We start from the raw sequence: 20,102 nt of genomic DNA, 5'->3' as shown, positions 1-20,102 counted from the left end.
ATTTTTAAATTAGTGCACATGTTTGCCCTGTTTTGAAAAAAATATTTTTGAAAAGCTGAGAAAATTCTCTATATTTTGCTTATTTGGACTTTGTTGATACGACCTTTAGTTGCTGAGATATTGCAATGCAAAGGTTTAAAAACAGGAAAATTGATGTTTTCTAAGTTTCACCCAAACAACCCACCATTTTCTATCGTCAATATCTCAGCAACTAATGGTCCGATTTTCAATGTTAATATATGAAACATTTGTGAAATTTTCCGATCTCTTCGAAAAAAATATTTTTGGAATTTTCAAATCAAGACTAACATTTCACAAAGGCCAAACATTCAATATTACGCCCTTTTAAAATGTTTGTCTTGATTTGAAAATTCCAAAAATATTTTTCGAAAAGATCGGAAAATTTCACAATTGTTTCATATATTAACATTGAAAATCGGACCATTAGTTGCTGAGATATTGACGATAGAAAATGGTGGGTTGTTTGGGTGAAACTTAGAAAACATCAATTTTCCTGTTTTAAACCTTTGCATTGCAATATCTCAGCAACTAAAGGTCGTATCAACATAGTCCGAATAAGCAAAATATAGAGAATTTTCTCAGCTTTTCAAAAATATTTTTTTCAAAACTGGGCAAACATGTGCACTAATTTAAAAAAATGAAAAACTGCGACTATTTTCAAAAAAGTCACTTAAGTATGGCTATAACTTGAAAACGGTGCACTTTATCAAAATTTTAGTAAAGTACCACAGAGTAATCCAGAGGGAGCACTGGCTTTTAATTTATGGTTGCGTTACGCGGTACATCGTGGTACATCGCCCCTTCAGCAAAATGTCGCTTGTCGTAACGCTCGGAGCAAACTGACGTTCAATGCGTTACATTTTTTGCACAGCGATCTAGTCGGCTAGATGACATTGTAAGGTTGTCAAAAATTTTCACATTCCCGATATCAACAAAGTTATTTTCTCTGATGACTCTTAAATATTGAATTGAATAAATTGATAACGAAAAAAATGGAGAAATGAAACAGAAGGCCAAAAAAATTTTCACGAAAACATTAACGAGATTTAAGTGTGAGATTATTTTTCTAACCTGTTACGGTGCACCATCCGATTGAAGTCAAATATCTACTTGTGACCGAAGCGTGTGCAACACAGCAAATTTTACGTGGCTTGTTATCAAAATCGGCAAATACTGGGATTTACTTGATAGTTTCTTGCCGAGCCGAAACAGCGTTTATAGCTGAAAGGCTCGTTAATTAGGACAACTAACTAACTGATAATTTCAGCAATTTTTGGCGAATAACGTCAAGGGAACAACAAAGATATGGATGTGTTGAAACAATTAATTTTGGAGGTACATTACGTTTTGTTGTTTTCATCTTTGTCTAACTTTCCTCATTTCTGTGATTAGAGACATTGTCAGTTTTATTGATGGAAGTGACGACTAAATGCAATGCTGAAGAAACAAGTATTGTTTTTCATGTGTATTTTTGTCATTCCAATTGAAATGTTTTGTCACAATAAGACCGAAATTGATCTACGAGCACTCGAGACTCAGCTATTAATTCATCCCCATTAATTTGAGCTAACGAAGTGACTCCAGGAATTCCCAAATACCGACAGCATTCTTCTTTTCTACAAACAATTCAAACTGCAAACAAAGTTCAAGATTTTTCTCCTGATTCTAAATTGATTATTTTTATAAATTTTGAAAAGAGGAACTCACATTTCCAACAACCAATGCTATTCAAAGCTTTGCACTTGTCAAAACAAAGTCAAGTAGAAAAAACCGGAGTTTACTATGATGAAAAATTTTCTTAACCAGGCTGGTAACGCTCAAACATAACGCCACTAGCTGCTATGATTCCAAAGGGTAAACCCGTAACGGAGCCAAACATTTGAATGACTTTTGTTCGGACTGCTCCCTCTGGATTACTCTGTGAAAGTACTTTTTGATTGCAAATTTGATTTTACATCGAAAAATGAAGTTGAAAAATTTTTACGACCAAAATTTCGATTTTTTGAAAAAATCAGTATTGATTAAAAAATTCATAACTCGGTCAGTGATTTTTTGCACAACCTGGAAATTTCTGAAAAGTTGGCATTTTATGTCTTCTAAAACATATCAAAAAATAAAAAAAATTAAAAATAGTGTTTTTTTGTAAATCAAGTTTTAGTGATAAAAAGTTAAATAAAAAAATCACCAAATTTTTTTTACCGTGTATTATTTTTTTCCAGTGTAGTCCGTATCCATACCTACAACTTTGCCGAAGACACCAAATCGATCAAAAAATTCCTTCAAAAGATACAGATTTTTGAATTTTCATACATCATTTTTGTATGGACAGCTGCCGAATTTGTATGGAAAATTATATGGACAAACTAATGATGCAAAATGGCTTCTTTGGGCATACCGAAGGCACCAAAAAAGTTTCAGCCGGATTAAAAAATACAAAAATTAAAATTGAAGAAAAAAGACCGATTTCGTAGAGAATTGCTCAACTACAGATCACGGCCAAAATGCCAAGCAGCAGGAGAAATTGCCGAGTGTAACCATCTAACGGGCGCTGCTAGCAGTCGATCATGCAGAACCATATGTGCTACCGGAACTGCAGCTGAAAATTTCAACAATGAACATTTGAAGTTTCAGGCGACGTTTGACGAGACGATCAAATGGACTGATGCCGTGACTGATGCCCAAGATTCCTGATTTGGTGAGATCTTTCCTTTTGAATATCAGAAGCATCTTTCATTTACACTGACACACACACATTCCATTTAAGACAATATTTCTATCATTTCAAATGAATTATTGAATATTTTTCTATATTGATGTAATTATGAGGGGAGAATCTAATTTGCTCTCCATCCACTTGAACTATTTCTAATTCCTGATTTCCTGAGCTTCTTTTGCTTTTGCTACAATCTATCTCTTTTATGTCCTTGTGAGGGGATCATCGATCCATCCGCATTGACAAACTATCTTTTCATTTTTCTGCCTTTCTTCATATTTTTCGCTGTCTTTTTCACACTTACTACCAGTCTTTGTGAGGGGATACTGAGCTCGATTTGCTCTACATCCGCATTGACCTTTTCTCATCTTTGATTTTCCTTTTCATCAGTAGTTAGAATCAAAGCCGGGGATTGGGGAGGGAGCATCAGGGCAGTGGACAGTATGCTGTAGTGGCGGAGACTGGATGTAGATAGTGGAAGACCAGAACTACGTCACAAGGGGAAAATAGTGTATTAATTGAACATATCTTAAGGATTGTCTAACTACTGCACTTATTGACTTCTGTCAGTTTCCAGCTGTCTGCCGCGCCCTTTTAGGCCCCCAACAGGGTGCGAGCCCTGTTTTTCAGCTTTGTCAGACTTTTTTCGAAGTTATTGGAGGTTACTGTCGGAAGGAGATTCTCTTCCCCTGAGGACACCGTGAGTGATTTTGCTTGTTCGCGTCCAACCACCCCCTTTTGGCCCTTCATACGGCAGTAATTTGAAGGTGCTTCTTTTAAGTCTGAGCCACTGTAATTCTAGGCAACCGCTACATAGGTCATCCTTGTGGCCCTGTTGGTTATCCCATCAAATCAAATCAAATCAAATCAAAAACTTAACACGTAGCCATATGTATGGGACAAACTTCAAATGCGTTTTTCTCAGCTTGCTGATTTTGCATATGGGACATTTATGCGAACATGGGCAGTGTACATCTCTTAAGAATACAAAAACCACCTAAATTAAACCTAAAAAGCACTTACGTCACCAAAGCACATTCCCAACGCACTTGATACCACCGCACCTCTGTCGTCCCGGGTGTTTTGAGCTATTAATTTGCCCCTGTCATGCTGTGACACGATTTTCTTCCTTGTCTTCCGTCTGGCGAACATTCATCAGCGCTCGATTATTGCCGGCTGACATTTATGATAAATTGAACATGCCGCGTCGTAGTGTCAGTGTCAGTCTCTAACACATTTCGGCAAAAATGTTTTTGCGATGCAAATTTCTGCATCGGTCGGAGGCTTCTTTGATGACTTGACGTCATCGCGACATGATCAGTTCAGCACAGCTCCAGTGACATCGATTTATGAAGCTACTTTGTGTGGCAAATTGTTCAAGTGGGAGATTTATTGCTTTTTTGAGCGCCTCAAAGAAATTTCGAATACAAGTTGTGGACGAATATGCTGGTTCAACCGGTAGCTGCTTGAATCATTCGAATAGGATGCGGAAATCACAGCATCCCAAAACTGGAAACTGTCCGATCAACCAGTTTTCCTGTTGTCATACATAATCTGTTTAGCGCGCGTTGGGAGAGTGAGGAAAAGAGAAAAAACGAGCATAAATCATTGAACTCTTGTCCAGCAGCAGTCAGAGGTATCGTGCGGCCAGTTTGGATGCCCGGCGGCCACGCGGTCACACCTGGTCCGAAAAGATCCGGAGGAGAGTTCGCACGTCACACACGCACGACCAGCTATGAACTGGATTTTGCGGATCGTCACATGCCTCGGTGGCACCACCAAACTGGAACTGGAAGCACACACCCAAATGAAGCACTACTGCCATCCGATGTGATTACCACGTTCAGACACTCATTTACAGCTGTTCTGTCAGCCAATGCAAATGCAACGCTCGTGATTCAACAACACCACATTGACAGACTTGAACGTAAATTTGACGACTCCCGTTTGAGTGTACGCCAAACGAGAAAAACGCGTGTGTGTTTTGTGTAATGAATGCAAAAATGTAAATTTTCCTTAGGAAACTCAAATAAACAAATTACAAAAACAGGAAAACCAACTTCGCGATCGCGGATGCTGCGGAAGGGTAGAGATGCCACCGAGAGGCAAAAGGGACGAAGAAGAGAGCCAAGAGAGGAGGAAACAACCTTGAAGTGGGTATAACAACAAGAAGAGCCCGCGAAGAAAATGGAAAGATAAACAAAACGAAAGAAAGGCACGACGCTGGAGTGCGCCAACAATAGTGTTGGGTCAGAAGATCAGACCGATCAGACAGACGACGAAAGAGTGGCCGGTGAAGAGACGAAACAAACGAGCTCGTGTCGTTGGCGATCGCGGCAAAGTAGTGCCAGAAGAGAGCGAACGGTGTGTGGAGAGAGCGGTTTGTTTACGTTTTCAAATATTTGCGCGCGTGTGCGCGCACGGTAGATGTTTTTATCTTGTCCAATGTCCACGCGGACGCAGGTTTGGTTGTTGTTTGATTTGTGTCAGTACTGGTTTTGGAGTGAAGGGGCTTCCGCGATTGACTTGTTTCCGAAACAATTTGACGTCGAGTACTTCGCCACTGTTGATGCAACATTTCTTTTATGAGAAGCGTGACACAGATTTTGAGGTTGGATTCAATTCAATCCAGGAGTTCTACATTCCAACAAGGTTAGCGCCAATAATGGTCCAAATTTTCAATCAAAATGTGCTTCGATTTACCCCTCGGCAGAATCCCAAACGTGGTGCACTCCGATCGAGCCGGATCAGCTCACCAACTGTGTGGTACTCCAATCACACACCACTCGGTGGGATACCGCGTGATTTAAGCTGACGCAAGACAACACAGGCAACACCACCAGAACTGCGGCTGCAACCTTCAAGTTGACGTTCGAGCGATGTCCAGCACTATCATTTAGTTAGCATTGAACCTGGAGGATCTGCGGTCCCTTCCAATCCAATTTGCTCGCAAATCGGTCCGAGTTCCGACGCAGCAAGTGGTCCGCGTGAAGCGAGATATTGAAGGTCTGACCGAGTGGACGGCAACGCGACGATGGAAGATAAATTCTTCAATTAATGTACACACTGCACGCATGCACGTGCTTACTTGCAGACGGTGGCTCAAGTCGGTGGCAGTTCGTAATTAAGTGGAAAGTGGCAAAAAAAGAAGGAAAAATACTAGGAAATGAAAATTTTGCACGGCGGTCATTAGGCCTTCAGCGCGTACCCGTAGGAAATGGACCGTGAATCTTCGGTATTATTTTAAACCTGGGGCGATGATGCTACTTTGTTGGGGGTAATTTAAATTTATTGGAGAAAATCGTACATAATTATCGGCGCCGACTAATAAGCCTTTACGGTGATTATTTTTATGATGAGGCATCCTTGATTGTGTTTAAGCTAATTAGGGGTAACTATCTTTAATTGTTATCGAAAATATAAATTTTAAATCAAATGATAATGTTTAAAAGTTGAGATTCAGTTATTGACCACCCTGCAAAAATACTTGCAATGACCTTAAAGCAAATATTTTTCCTAATTATTTTGCCTTCCTCCCTGAGGTAAGGCTATAATCCTGCTCTGATAATGAACTTTTTATTAAAAGCTCATAGACCCACCTTCATGTATACATATCGACTCAGAATCGAAAACTGAACAAATGTCTGTGTGTGTATGTGTGTGTATATGTGTGTGTGTATGTGTGTGTGTATGTGTGTGTGTATGTGTGTGTGTATGTATGTGACCAAAATTCTCACTGAGTTTTCTCAGCACTGGCTGAACCGATTTTGATCGAACCAGTTGCATTCGACTTGGTTTAGGGTCCCATACATCGCTATTGAATTGTTTGAAGTTTCGATAAGTAGTTCAAAAGTTATGTATAAAAATGTGTTTTCACAAATATCCGGATCTCAATTATATGCATGTAAACGATGTCCGGATCCATCATCCGACCCATCGTTGGTTAAACAATTAAAAGGCCTTTCCAACGAGTCCACAACATTGAAGATCTGGCAACCCTGTCTCGAGTTATGACCACTTAAGTGATATTTATGTACTTTTTTGAAGCCGGATCTCACTTAAATGCATGTAAACGATGTCCGGATCCATCATCCGACCAATCGTTGGTTAGGTAATCGAGAGACCTTTCCAACGAGTGCACAATATTGAAGATCTGGCAACCCTGCCTCGAGTTATGACCACTTAAGTGATATTTATGTGCTTTTTTAAAGCCGGATCTCACTTAAACGTATGTAAACTATGTCCAGATCCATTATCCGACCCATCGTTAGTTAGGTAATCGAAAGACCTTTCCAACGAGTCCACAACATTGAAGATCTGGCAAACCTGTCTCGAGTTATGACCACTTAAGTGATATTTATGTACTTTTTTGAAGCCGGATCTCACTTAAATGCATGTAAACGATGTCCGGATCCATCATCCGACCAATCGTTGGTTAGGTAATCGAGAGACCTTTCCAACGAGTCCGCAACATTGAAGATCTGGCAACTCTGTCTCGAGTTATGACCACTTAAGTGATATTTATGTGCTTTTTTAAAGCCGGATCTCACTTAAACGTATGTAAACTATGTCCAGATCCATTATCCGACCCATCGTTGGTTAGGTAATCAAAAGACCTTTCCAATGAGTCTAAAACATTGAAGATCTGGCCACCCTGTCTCAAGTTATGGCCACTTAAGTGATATTTATGTACTTTTTTGAAGCCGGATCTCATTTAAATGCATGTAAACGATGTCCGGAACCATCATCCGACCCATCGTTAGTTAGGTAATCGAAAGACTTTTCCAACGAGTCCACAACATTGAAGATCTGGCAAACCTGTCTTGAGTTATGACCACTTTAGTGATATTTATGTACTTTTTTGAAGCCGGATCTCACTTAAATGCATGTAAACGATGTCCGGATCCATCATCCGACCCATCGTTGGTTAGGCAATCGAGAGACCTTTCCAACGAGTCCGCAACATTGAAGATCTGGCAACTCTTTCTCGAGTTATGACCACTTAAGTGATATCTGTGTACTTATTTTTCTTGACCTAAAAAAATTGCTGAAATATGTGTCCAAACCACTCATACTACCCATTGTTGGTAAAAAGTGAGGAAGGCATCAACCACATAGGTGGATTAAGTTAGTTTTTATTTATACGTCCCCTATCTTTTCCATGAATGTTGGCTACAAAAATCAGGGGACAAAAAAATCCCAAAAAATTCAATGACAAAACAATTCTAACTATGATTTGCATTTTCCTGCATTTGATAAACTGGATTACACTATGTTTTGAAAAAAAAAAAATCACTTAATCTACTTATGTGGTTGATGCCTTCCTCACTATTTACCAACAATTAGTGAAATTATGGGTTTGGACACAAATTTCAGTTTTTTTTTCAATCCGGAATATTAAAAAAAAACAAATATCACTTGAGTGGTCATAGACAGGGTTGGCAGATCTTCAATGTTTTGGACTCGTAGAAAAGGTATTACGATTACCTAACAAATAATCGAATGATTGATCCAGACATTGTTTACAAACAGTTAAGTGAGATCCGGCTTTAAAAAAGTACATAAATATCACTTAAATTGTCATAGCTAGAGACAGGGCTTCAATGTTTTGGACTCGATGGAAAGGGACCATCCACAAACCACGTGGACAATCTTTGGAAACTCACAAGACTTCGTTAAACGAGAATTTACTTACCCCAAAAGCCAACAATATTTTCCAAGCAAAGCCCGAAAGGAGGAAGTTTAAAAAACTGCTTCTTTGGTTATCTCGTCAAGCAAAAAAATTGATGGCTCTAACTCAAATTTTAATTACTTCATACACTTCGCTTTTTAATAAATGACTGTGAGTAGAATATAAAAAGTTGTAAAAATCAAACAAGGATTGTGTTTGGGTGCTTCATGAAAATTCAGTTTTACGATGTTTTTCCATCATGCGACATTTTTATTTCGCCAGAAGCACAGGTACAACTTTGTTCAAACATTGTAGGAAAATCTAAGAATCCGTCAATTTTAAAAAGCTTTCGCTCCTTCCAATCCGTGATTGATTTTCAAATTTAACAATTGACCATGTTTAATTTCACTAAACATGTTCAGCGTTTTGCAATAATTATCCACGATACCAATGTCAGGTTAGCTCTATAAATATCAGATATTATGGATCACATGCACTCGATTAACTTTAAAGATCTTTGCGTTAAACGGTGGGCAACATTCCACCAGATTCGTGTTTTTGTATCGAGAGAAAAATCATAAACTGCACAGAGATATTATGAAACACACTTCCAGCCGCTCAATTTGCTAATACTCAACAAAACAACCGCCCTTTGAAGGTGGAATTTTTTGCCGGTTATTCTTTCGGTTCTTCAAACGATTAGCTGCAATTGCAGCAAAGCAGACTTAACTTCAGTAGAGGTGTAAAAGAGTTTCTCTTGAGTGGCGCCAAGACTTGCTTGAGAACTGTTGCAGGGCTTAGAACGTCTTGAGCCAAACCACCAGCTGGTAACCATTAAATCGACGACTGCCTGTAGTTGATGGCTTACATTGTAATGTCGAGCGAGACCGCCCACTCCGATGTCGGCCATTAGGGCTTACCAGAGAGCTGTCGAAAGAAAAGCGCCCCACGACGGTTCGCGGTTTTTCTTCTCATTTATAAGCTTACCAAAGACGTGGCCAATAACGGCGCAGATAATAAGGTACATGTTGTTTAAACTATTGAAAGTTCTCACGCAATCACGGTTGGCTTTACGCTAATGAATGGTGGTCGCGTATAGCAGGGAAAAAATAGTTTCCCGATTTATAGAGCAATTTTCCCGCGCAAACCGCAGAAAGTCAGCTGACTTGTTTTCGCAAAACTTATTATGGCATCTCCGCGTGGGTCGACGAGGAAAATTGCCCACCGTCGAGAACCTTTCAACTTTGTGTCATAAAAATGGCAAACGATCAATTCATAGCGCCCATGATGGCAATTTCATTGGCGCAGCGAATCCCTAATTGATTTCGTATTGCACCGGGTTCTGGAAAAGGTGCCAAAGCTAGTCTGTGTACAACCGGCTGACCTGCTGACTTGGAATTAAGCAACGAACCCCGCCAGTGGCAATCGATGCCATTATCAACGGTTTTAAGCCCCTCCACTTGAAGAGAATAATTTAATTTATTAGTAACCCCCCGGAGCCGTGTTCATCAGGGGTCCCTCGCGGGGCTCTAATTGAAATCTATTGTCGATTGTTGCAAAGATGGAGGGCACACAGGGTGATAAGTTTGAAGAGAGCGCGCGCGCGGGGTCGGCTACAAGACTTTTCAATCAAAATGGTGTCCAGCCGTATCGCGAAACACAATGTGATTCAATCGATGGCGAGCGGAATTGTGCACTTTGCCACGTGACCTTCGTGGCGCCCATTTGGGTCAGTGGCCAAAGGTGGCAGAATGGTGGTGCGGAATTGTTTTACAGGTTTGCTGCTTGTTCATGACTTTGCAGCTAATTCAATTATGATCGTTATACCTTTGGATTTTGCCATGCCATGTCAAAATTAAAGCGACTTGAAGAGAACTGTCTTCTAGGGGTAAATAAAAACAAATTCAGTGAATTTATTGTAAAACCTATTTTCGTAATGTTAGTCAATTAATGAAAGCATGTCAATTATTGATTTTTTTGTGTTGGTATGAGTTAACATTAAATTTTCCCAAATATGTGTATAGGGCATGATAGTATGCATTTTCAACAACCCAAAATTTAAAATTCATGACACTTGGCTTAAAACAGCTAAGATATGGTCTTCAGTTAGAGTCAGCTTTTCGCAAATTAGCTATAAAAATATGAGATTTGACCAGTTCAGATTACTTTTGAGCTAAATTACACCAATATACGCAGTTGTTGCTTGAAACTAAATAAGGTAAGACATTTGATGTCGATAAATTTTTCATTCATTCAATCTTCAAGGTCTCTTAGATAATTTTATGGCAAATTTTAAGAACTTTAAAAAAATATTTTCAGAAATGGTCACTCATGGTCATTATCTGAAAAAAAAATAACTGGATATAATTCACTGATATCAAATTTTTGGTAACATATTCTTGCAATCTAGGCTCTTTATCAAAAACACGTCGTGTTTTCTAGAACAAACTTTTTAGGAAAAAATAGTCATCGCAAATAGTCAAATGTGTCTTACAGGAAATTTTCTCAGCTTTCCAATGCTTCCAAGAGCGAAATGTTTCATCGAGAAATTTTGAGGTACTGTAAACTGGGGTCAATCGGGACACATGGGGCGAATTGGGACAGCAGTTTTAACCATGTTGGAGCGCAATATTTTGATTTTTCTGGTTGGTTTCGGTTAGAACAGACTCAGGCCAACAAAATGTGTACATCCATTTCCAAATTTAAAAGCTTTAAGTGCTCTAGAAACTGCTGTCCCTATTCAGACTGTAGTCCCGATTCACCCCAGATTACGGTATCATTATTATAAGTTTTTTGTTTAAAATTCCTTCGTTATATATTGGAAACTTTTTAATAACCGTTCAGGAAACTTATCAAATGATGTGTTTCATGTGCCATTAACTCATCAAAATGAGCAAAATAAGACAAGAAACAACTTTGTGGAAGGTTGCAATCCGCTAAACATTTTAAAAATATAACTTTAGCTGAGTTTTTGAATATGTGGGATTTATTCAAAAAATGCAATCATAAAACTATATTAAAATATATTATTTACAAACTATTATTAGATTATTACACGATTTTAATGTACAAATAAAACGTGTCTTCTCTGATGATGAACATGTCGAAAATGGAGCTACAAAAGTAATATTTTCATGAGTATAATATTAAAATATCATTTTATAAAATGCTTCCTGAGGAAAATTAATTTTAAAGTAGCAATAATACTCGTGTCTTTCAATTGAGAATGCTTAAAACACCGTTACAAAATTATTTTTTAGTTTGGTCAAAAATGGAATATTATTTAAACAAAAAAAAACTAAAAAGAAATTGCCATTCAAAACTATTTGAACAAAAATCAAGGTGTTTGCAAAAGGTTGAGGTTGAAAAAGATGAGATTTATAAGACTTCTATAATATTGCTAATGCCTTGATCACTTCATACAAAAAAAAACATAAAAAATCATTTCATTCTCATGAAACTTATACCTCCTGAAGCTTGCAACAGTAGTTTATAATTCAATATCGAGTATTTAACATGTTTTGTATCCATGCTGGTTAATGTTTGAATAACGAAATATGATATTTATCCATGAAAATCTAGCAATACCCTATCAATCTCAAACCTACAAAAAATCAATTGTATCAGATAATTCCTAGCTAAGTGAGAGCGAACAGCTGATACTCGTACACTAAATATATGTTTTTCGGTATCATGATTTCAATTTCTGAAGAATATCGGACAAAACTTCGTTTTCAAAATGTTTACCGATTAGCAACCTTCTACAAATTAGTTTCTTTTCGTTTTTTGCTCATTTTGATCAATAAATGATACATGGAACACATCATTTGACAAGTTTCCTAAATTGTTATTAAAAAGTGTCCAATAAATGATAAAGATTTTTAAAACAAAAAACCTTAAAATATTGAGACACATTTGAAAGTAGCGATGTCTATTTTTTCTTCTTAAGGTTGCTCAGAAAACACTCTGTGAAAAACCAGTAAAACTATACAAAAAATGAGGTCTAAAAATGATTGAATAAAATTTCATTTAATTTTAATTATTATTTTTTTCAAAAAAAATATAACTCATCGGCAAAATTTTGACCATACTTCTTTACGGCTCTAAAGTTGCAGATTTTGGTCCCCTATAACAAATCAAAAAATCTCTACAATCAAAAATACGGATTTTGGGAAATTGAGGTTTTGTAAAAAAAAAGATACCGTCAGTGGGGGTGACTATGGGTCAAAAAACGATACACCTCTCGTATTTTCTTAATAACAAAAACAATTTAAATAACATTGAAAATCTTTCAACGTGGATTTGTTCTTTGATAGTATGCTAACATTTTCCCAAAATACGGTGAATTTTGATGAACACTACCTTAAATGCCAATTGTTTGAAAATTGACCCAATCTCACCCCTTAGAGGGGGTGTCATTGGGTCAAATGAAACTAAAATGATGCTCAAATACAACGATATGGTAAAAACAAGTCATGCAACAGTGTTTCTTGTTCGAGGGAATCGTATTGACACGCTGCAATCATTGAAGTGGAGATTTTCAAAGATTTGGGTAGTTTTCGAGCAACTCTTACAAAAATATTAGAAAAATGAAAAATGAATACAAAATCATATCAATGATCAATCCATTGTTCATCATTTCCTCGCTATTTCACCCAAAAAATCTACAGTCCTGCCACACTCCCATCAAGTCGCCAGTTTCGTGCACCAGGTGTTTTGAATTGCCATGACTATGATTTCACTAACCCGCACAAACAATTTTACACCTTTTTGCAGTCAGTAGCAGATTCACCGAAGCGTCGTTTTGTCGCTATCAATTCGTTTTTAATCAAGACGCATAAAACCGTAATTTGCACATTTTACTGCTTTGAAGACACCACGTGCAGTAATTCGCAAGTTTTTTCTTGTTTAAAACTGAAAATGAATTCATTTAACGAGCCATGCGTGAAATCCCAGCTCCTATAAGACACATCGCGGAGTTCATAAATCACACTGCCAACGGTCACGCGGATTCACCTGAGACTAGCTGAACAAATTACGAATTTTCTCGCGCATTCGCGGGGCATTCTGGGGCCGCTTACCAGAGCTTGAAAAGGGTAAACATTAAGTAGCAGCATTTAATTGTACAAACCCCCGTAGCGCAGCTTAGCTTTCCGAGGGAAAAACTTTTAATTAAGACATCACGCCCAGATGTTGAACGGAGCCCACAACTTGGGTGAGAGATTTGAATTCGATAAACCGTTGCACACGTTGTGGGTGTAAAACACCAGCAAACTGCACGAATGTGGCAAATTGCTGTGATTTCGAGCAGCAGCAGCTGGAAACCAGTAGCATTTCGAGTTTGGCCCCAGGGTTAAGCGTGCGGTAGCGTGGTTGCTGATAGCTTGATCCCTGTCCTGCGATAGGGCCCGATAATTGGAACAGCTTACCACCGGCGTCCGGTAGTCAAGTAGCAATTTGCTGGTCAGTTTGTTCGTTAAAGTTTGCTGCATGTGGAGGGAAAGGATTTTAAAATACATTGATTGGTTAAAGTTAGATTAACCTAAATTGCTTTTGAGAAAAATATAAATCTTACTATTCTCTTTTTATTTCAGGTATGACTTTTTGCTGGAGGATTGTAAAAAATAAGAGGTAATTTCAAAGGTTGTAAATTTGACTTGACTCTTCTACTTCTTATTTGCATTCTAGCATTCCGGTATGTTTGAATCAGTTTCCAAAATTTGATTAGAGGATCCTTGACCAAAATAAACAGTCCAATACTGCCGTTCTACGCATAATTGTCCCATATCATATTTGGACGATTTTGAATTTTTGACATTCTTAAGTTTAGTTTAAATATGGTACTTTGTTTGTAAACTTATTAAAAACAACATCATGTCTGTTTCTTCCATCGTTACACTTCAACACATAATTGTACCACCAAGTATTTTTCTTTCACGGAATCATTATTTTAACGAAGCATTATGTCTTGTTTACCTTTTTGTGTAGCAGAAGGATCACAAATAAGAGTTAAACACTACTAACTGAGACGTTTAGGGACACATAGGACGAATACTTGACACAATATTATGTAGTTAAATTCATTTTCATGGTTTTTGTGCAATCCTAATTTAGAATTGGATGCCATTTTGTGATTATTTCTTTGGGAGCGTTCTTTTATTACGTAACGCAAAAAATAGGATTTTAGACCCCCTCTCCCCCCCCCCCTCGTAACGAAATTTCCATACAAATTTTAAAAAAATTGTATGGAGCGTAACAAGGACTCTGACTCCCCCTCCCCTCCATCTGCGTTACGTAAAGAACGCTCCCATATCACTCAATTCTAGTTTATTTTGTTCCCAAGGACTGTTCGTTAAACATTTTTAGATTTTTGTTTAGGTCCAATTAACAAAATTTTATTTTTGTGCTTGTTGAGAGTTTTTGGGGTATTCAAAAACGTTCAAAATGCAAAATAGGTGATTTTGAACACCTCTGACTCTAGGTGGTTTCAAACACATCCAAAAAACAAAATATGATTTTTTTGAAGGGCATTTTAAAAAGAAACTCTAGTTTATTTTTACAGAGATGGTCATGCTCAACACCTAAACTCTCAAGCTTGAGAAAAAACTTGGGAGATTAGGTGTTATTGAGCATCTTCAGGGAGCCCACTCTTATCATACCTTGGTGAAACTGAAGCGTTTACTGACATCAACCGTTCAAATGTCGTGTTACAATTTAGTTTAAAAAAAATCAGCGTTTTTACTAGTTTCGGCCTCAAAAAAGTCCAGAAAAATATCATCAAGATAGGGTGACCAAATCTTTTAAGTATATGGTATATAATAATAATATATGATTTCAAAAAAAAATTCAAAAAATTTCACTTAAGTGGTCATTTAACACATTTTTATACATAAATTTTGAACTAAATATCGAAACAAGAATTTTAGGCACATACATACATACACACACATACACACACACACAGACATTTGTTCAGTTTTCGATTCTGAGTCGATAAGTATACATGAAGGTGTGTCTCTGGGCTCTCAATAAAAAGTTCATTTTTAGAGCAGTATTATAGCCTCACATCGGTGAGGAAGGCAACAAATTAGGACGTAGAATCAGCCGAAGAATTCACTATGATCACATGCTCAGTAACTCGAAATTTATTTATTATTATTTTATGTTCTAGAATTTTTATTTATATTTATATTTTGGTAGATTTAATAAGAAAACTCATTTTCTTACCACAAGCCGCTAGTCATTGAGAAATTGTCCGGTGCCGGCATCGTCAGCAAAGAATGCAAATTCAAATAATCTTTAGACCACTGATCTAAGCAACTCCACAAAGTTTCAATGAACGGATGCAATAAGGTACAGTTACATGACGTTGCGGTATGGTTCACCGGGAGCGTTTCTTTCTGTAGTTCCACAAACGCTTCGGAATCCGTGTGTTGCAATCGCCAAACATTCTTCGAATGTGGTGTTTTTTGCTGAAACTGAAACCTATTTGCAAACACGTAGCACTTTGGAGGCAGCTCCATTTGATAGCCAGATGGATAACCGAAAAACTCTGCAATGACTTGTGTATTGCCGGCATGTTGCACTACCGAGATGATTCTGGAGAGTTGGCAGAAAACTTTCACCGTGGTCACGTTTAGATTGCTAACATTCTCAGCCTTTATGTGAAATCTGTAACAGCTAGGTTGATCCACCAGAACTCGTACAGCTTCCAGGAAGTCAACACTGGAAGATTTTTTCGGCGGAAGTCGGCTTGCAACGATGGTTAGATTTGCTGGTATTGGCGTTGGAAGGCAATCGGAGAAGTTGGATGTTGTATTCGACTGGAACAAATATACTGAGTTTTGCGTGGATCCATTTGATACGAATTGGCACTGAACTGTATGGATGCCAATGATTGTAGACCAAAAGAGAATTGAACTGATCATTGCTGCAAAGTACACTGGACTGCTGGAGTGTAGACCAGCCGAAACTTTTAAATTTGTAAAATAATGATAAAAAATAATGTGTTTTTAATGGTCGTAATCAAATTAAATTTTTCGCTATCTCTGAAATTTGCTCATAATCGTGTGAGCAATGTGTAATATACAATTAATTTCAATGTGATTCCGTTTCATCAACTGAATTTGATTGCCCACAATTCGTCACTTGTTTGTTATCATGTAACAACGATCATTTAGTACTTTTCTGGAAAATTGATTTTTCAAGATGGATGGTAAATATTTGAAGGACTATCGATATGTCATTCTTATGATTAAATGGGACAATAATGCGATTATGGGTAGTCTACTTGAACAGCTGAGAATAGGAGTCCAACCTCCAATCGCAGCAAAACCACGACCAATACTCCGATGTGTCACTGAATCCGCTAACTACAACAAATCCCACCGACCGCAGCCACACACTCTGGTGGTAAGAGGTGGAACCGAGGCCGTTTTTCCCACGCACTCAGATTTACCACCCGTACTTCGGCGTTGCACGTATAAAGGAAAATATTCAAATCGCTCGAGCTTCAGCAGAAGAATCAATCATATCGTGACAAGAGATCATCTGAGATGGCAAATATGCATAATGATATTTTGCGCTTACAATGAGACCCATTCAGGTACCTACCGAGGGATGTTCATGGGAGGGTAGAGATTGAAGCGTGTTTGAGTGGCATCTACTAACAACAACATCTCTCCAAAGCGGTGTACACGGCAAGCTTGGAGAGGCTTAGATCTCCATTTCTCGAACGATTTGCGGGCGATTTCAGGGAAGGTCGAACAACGCGCTGCAAAGTCAAGCCATCCAAACTCGACCTGGAGTCGTCGGGTGAGATGGACCTCAACGATAGTGTACCGAGGGGAGGTAATCTACGTTCATAACCGTTTTATACACAGGGAAGGGGTTCAAATCGACAACTTTGTGGTTGCTGAACCAGGGGTCGGTCAATATAGATTACCATCGAAACAAGGGGTAGCACGACGACCTGTAGGCCTGCCTGGCACTGGTAAGCTCTTCAAAAGAGCTGGAGTGAGATTGATTTCCGCCTCTCACTTGCAGAGTAGACCTGCCGCGCCAGGTTGCCCTGGATGAATGGAAGCGGTATATAGCTTACCGGGTCAATGGGTCTTACGTAACTTGCAAAACGATGGTATGCTCCATTGAAAAAGGCTCTTCTGAATCAGGTTGATTGAAAGTTAGTTCAGAAGGTGGGACCTTTGCCTGAAAAGCATGCCTTCAGTAGGTGACCTTCTTCTAACGTCAAGTGGACCTCAAAACGTTCTAAAGTGACCACGTAATCAGCTAGAGAACACATGAACAAAACACGGGTGAGGATCCTTTCTAATGGCACGTTCCCGGGAAACCGCCAGACAGACCTCACAAGAAGGCCCACCCGCTTGAAGCACTCTCGACGTTCACTTCACCAATTGGCAGTGCAGGTACTTAGATGATTTTATGTTTTTCCAAAGAAATACTCATTCAACAAGTTGTTCTACGCGGTGGCTCCTTTCGCGGACGTTCATTCGCGGTATACAAAACGATTTGCCGACATTCCGACGAAGAGCCGTGCATCATTTTGACACCCGTTGGGATGGGAGTTTGGTTTTAAACAAATTGGTGCTGCGAGTAATTACTCATCGAAGAGTTTGGAAAGGCTTAGCTGGGTGTCAAGTGACGAACCCGTTTTTATTTTGTGCTAAAATTAATGTTTCGCAAACTTATTTTTGAAAAAGAAAAATATTTTTGACAAAACAGTTTAACTGATTTATTGCTTTGTAACAGTTAATTCCGCGAGAAGAAAAACTCCGCCCAGACCATAGCGAAGACGCAGAACACGCGAGTTCCCAACTGCTCGAATTTGCTTGATCTGGGCGGGTCGCACTGGTTTGCCTCCCGAAGATGAGACGATGATGATTAGGATGAGATATTATTTCATCAGTTCGATGACGCAAAAAGTGATTTCCGCTGATGAGCCCTTCTATCCCTTTGTCCACCCACCTTTCCTCCTAGCTCCCCGAACCTTAAATAGCCATAAGTCGTTCATATACGCAGCAAGCAAGTCGCAAGTTTAGTTTTACCCCCGATCACCGTCGTCGCGAGTAAGGAGTGTACGAGAAAGTACGAAGAGAAGTGTAAAGTGTTCTAATCGACAGAGGAAGACCTGGACGATTAATAAGCCAAACGTAAGTTTGTACTCGCTAGGTGTTCGCGATCTAATCCGCTTCCCCACCTCAGGCCCCGAATCGTTCCTGGTTCGCCGCGTGCTACGGCACGGTCAAAAGCGTGATTAAGCCAAAACTATCGTGCGGACGTCACCATCGCACTGAACCAGCAAGTCGCCGTCGGCGACTTCGCCGCTGTTAGGGCATATCCAAGCAGTTTCGTTATTAGACGGTGATCGAAAGTGAGAAAGATTGTAAAGTTCTCCCCAGAAGCCAACTAAGAAGAAGGTAACTTGCGACCAGGTAGAATTGCGGTTAAGTAAGTGCTAAGATAACCCTCTCATTCAAAGGTTGACGTGCGGGGCTCAAAGAGCGCGGCGCGCACGCGCACGTGGCAACGCGATAATTTCGCACCCGGGCTGACTAAGCCCGCGCACAGCACGTGCCGGCAAGTACGACTCGTGCCATCAGCTTCCAGCAACCTGACCACGTGTAGCGCTACTAACAGCATCGATTAAGCCCCCCGCGAGGTCAAGGCAATAACGCGTCGTTCACGCGTGCAGCGCCAGTTCCCGTAGGAGTCCACATTGCCGACTCTGAGCCAAAGGGCCACGGCGCACGTGAGTTTGCTCTCCGTAGGAGGCCGAGCCAAACCCTCTGAGCAAAGGAAGCAACGACTCGCACGAACGGCAACAGCGATACCCTTAACCACCTCGCCAAGCAACGTCAACGCGCACGATCGAAACGGCCAGACAGCCGCCGGCCAAGGCCCGCGATACGTGATCGCCTCGTGAAGGAATCGTTTCTCTGCCAGCTGTACGTGAAGTACCATTGGGTCCAGCGCGTCGTCACGTGCCTGGCGTCAAACCTGTAGGAGTCCACGCCACCGGCTCTGAGCAAAAGGGTCTCGACGCAATTGAGCACATCTCTCCGTAGGGGCCCCTGTCAACCGCCCTGAGCAACTGGAATTTGTAGCTCGCACGACGACAACAGCGCTCGACACATTCACTTCACCCTGAGCGCAACCTTCGGTCCAGTGCCACCCTTTCGTTCCCCAAGTGTCCTGCGTTGAATCCGTAGGAGTGCACCGTCCGCACCTCCGAGCAATTGGGAGCAGCGCGCCAAGATTCTGCCACCTGTAGGGCCCACCCGCAACCGGGCCCGAGTCATTGGGTAGCAGCGATCGACACGAACGAAGTACGTGGGTGTACAACACGATCGACGGTTCGACTAGGCAGCAGCACAAGCAACACCGCGCTCGACGAGCGCGCCAAACCAGCCCGCCACTCAGGCGTGGGCGTATCAACTAAGCCACGAACGATTCCACGAGCAGCAAACCGTCCACGGGACGGCATTCAGGACCTGCCGGCCAAGCCGGCGAAGGCGGCCATGCAGAGTACGAGGAGCAGAAGCACCGAACAGCAGAGCGAGAATCAACGCGCGAGCAGCAGCGACCGCCGCAGACCAGCCAGGACACCGACGTAACCTAGGTTACCACCACAAGGTCAGATCTTTCCTTTATGTGTACACGTAACTAACCATTCATGCG

General features: G+C 40.0%; 1 protein-coding gene and 1 long non-coding RNA gene across 2 annotated transcripts in view; both read left to right on the top strand.

The window, feature by feature from the left end:
• The window catches only part of LOC6046762 (myb-like protein Q), a 169,293-nt gene that overhangs the window by 98,929 nt on the left and 50,262 nt on the right, over positions 1-20,102 (top strand). The window lies entirely within an intron of this gene.
• LOC119766750 lies at positions 18,183-19,114 on the top strand. Its single transcript, XR_005277103.1, has 3 exons — positions 18,183-18,574; positions 18,627-18,841; positions 18,904-19,114. It is a non-coding gene; the product is annotated as an uncharacterized LOC119766750 (long non-coding RNA).

Source organism: Culex quinquefasciatus, chromosome 2, assembly GCF_015732765.1.
Source record: "Culex quinquefasciatus strain JHB chromosome 2, VPISU_Cqui_1.0_pri_paternal, whole genome shotgun sequence".
Lineage (NCBI taxonomy): Eukaryota > Metazoa > Arthropoda > Insecta > Diptera > Culicidae > Culex > Culex quinquefasciatus.
Note: the sequence above shows the minus strand (reverse complement) of the source record. Positions and strands in the feature narration are given on the sequence as shown.